A 2,500-nucleotide genomic window follows, 5' to 3' on the forward strand; every position below is an offset into this window, starting at 1 on the left:
GGCCAAATAAATAGCTGATTTATTCTGCACAGGGAAAGTTAGATTAAAGATTTATTATCTAAGTTTAATTTGGCATAAAAAAAAGATATATTTTTATCAACTGTTTCACAAGTGGAAAACGCAAAAACTGAAAAAAAGCAACATATATATATATATATATATATATATATATATATATATATATATATATATATATATATACACACACAATATACTATAATCAAATTGAATTTAAAATATCACCAAAATATCGCCAAATATTTTTAAAAGAAATGAATGAAGAAAAGGTAAAGATATAATATTAGAGATCTTGACAATAAATCATGTAGACAACTTTTAGTTTTTAACAAGAATGGTTTTGCTATTCCGTTGCATTTATCTTTGACTTTAATTCTATGTTTTAGCAAAATACATATATGACTACTGAGAATTGTGCTGAGCTTTCTGTTTTTGTTATCATTTTTATTTGCTATATTTTTGTTTTGTCTTCAGGATATCTTAATAAAATTGCATATGTCAATCTTGTAGAAAAATTTCTGATAAGGAAATAATTCAATAGGAACAAGAAAAAAAAAAGAGAAAGAAAAAGGAAAACCTCTTTTGGATATTTCTTTGGAAAAATTCTTATTCAAAAACATGTGATGAAAAGTCTGGTAGCATTTTGATATGGGAAGACAGAGGTGGAATAAATACATCTTTTTTACTTAAATATCAAGTGTTGGCATCAGGAAGAGCATCCAGCCATAGAATATTGCATTAAGAAGTTGTGTCTTATCCAGCGAATGCCAGCTAGGAAAGGAAAAATAAGAAAAAAAATGTATGTAAAAATAAAAATGATGACTTATGATGATGGCAATAATGATCATGACAACAATGACGATGGCAGTGATGATGATGATGATGATGATGATGATGATGATGATGATGTGATGACAATGATGGTGTTGATGAGAGTGAGGATGAGGAGGAGGATGATGACAATGATGATAATGATGGTGATGACGATGACGACAACAACGACGATGATGACGATGATGATGATGATGACAAGGATGATAATGACGATGATATTGATGATCATGATGACAATGATGATGATGATGATGATGGTGGTGGTAATGTTGATGATGATGAAGGTGGTGGTAGTGATGATGATGATGATGATGTGGTGGTGGTGGTGGTCATGGTGGTGTCAGTGACCTTGGAGGCAGCAGTGGTGGAGTTCATGATGATGAAAATAAGTGCTGAAAATCTAAGACTGTGCAAATTATTCTTCTGTGACAAAAGTACATGTGACATTAAGAGTGTTTCGAGTACAATTATTAATTAATACTCCAATACTTTTGGAAACTAACATTTTGTGTGAACATTAATTTTCTTGTGCACTGATTAATTTCTTCAGTGTGCACGAGAATATCATAGAGTGCATAGGTGCACATGCATGCACACGCACAAACAGAGGTGCACAGTGCTCTCAATCGCGAGATAGTAAATGCAATCTGTTACCGGGTCCACTCATGCAAATATGAGCTCTTAGTGGTGCTTACCTTGCTCAAGTACTCTATACACTGGCAAGAGTATGACTAAAACCTGTGACCTTGTGGACCGTAGTCTAGCAGCACAGCCATTGTACTTCATAAGTGATATATTCATCATCATCATCATCATCATCATCCTCATCAACATCCTCATCATCATCATCATCATCATCACTGCTACCTTCACCACAACCACCACCACAAACCTCATCACCAAAATTACTCCCACTATAACCATCTACCACCTCCAACACCACCTCCTCCTCCTCCACTTTAGAGGGCTCCACAGCAAAATAAGTTTTGGAAGTGCTGCTGCAAGACAATCCAAAATAATAACTTAACATTTGCTGGGTGGTTGTCCTTATGGTAGTGTTTAAAACCAAAAGTTATTTGTGTGGTACACATGTTATATATATATAAGAAGATAACAAATTCAATGTAGATATAGAGTAAAATTTCTTTTGTTGAAAATTAACCAAATGGGAATGAAATTTGCTTAGTGGTTGCAAACCCATGTCCAAAATTTTGTAAAAACAGGATCAATGTGTGTGTATGTGTGTGTGCTTTCTGTCTGTTTGCCTCCCACCTCACCCCACCGCTTTGCAAACAGTAGTGGTGTGTTTATGCACCAGTAACTTAGCAGTCTGGCAAATGTGACCAATAGAATAAGTACCAGGCTTTAAAATGCAATAAGGACTTGAGTCGACTCATTCAATAAAAAAAAATTCTTCAAGGTAGAGCCCCAGCATGGTCGCAGTCTAATGACAAAAACAAGTAAAACATAAAAGATGAAAGATTACCTAGGGTAGGTCTTTGAAACCAATGTTTTCTGTGAGTCCAACAGGATTGTTGTCGTGGACGTCTCTGATGAGAACCGAATAAGGTTTGAGAATCGATTAAGGTTGTTCATTTCTTCAATCTGCAGAGAAATAGCTAAAATTTGCGCTGTTTATAATAATACC

At 34.5% G+C, this 2,500-nt stretch overlaps 1 long non-coding RNA gene across 1 annotated transcript in view; it reads left to right on the plus strand.

The window, feature by feature from the left end:
* Nucleotides 1-2,500, plus strand: part of LOC128250706 (uncharacterized) — a 165,843-nt gene that overhangs the window by 140,848 nt on the left and 22,495 nt on the right. The window lies entirely within an intron of this gene.

The sequence above is a fragment of the Octopus bimaculoides genome, chromosome 25, assembly GCF_046866305.1.
Source record: "Octopus bimaculoides isolate indiv1 chromosome 25, ASM4686630v1, whole genome shotgun sequence".
Taxonomy (NCBI): Eukaryota; Metazoa; Mollusca; class Cephalopoda; order Octopoda; family Octopodidae; genus Octopus; species Octopus bimaculoides.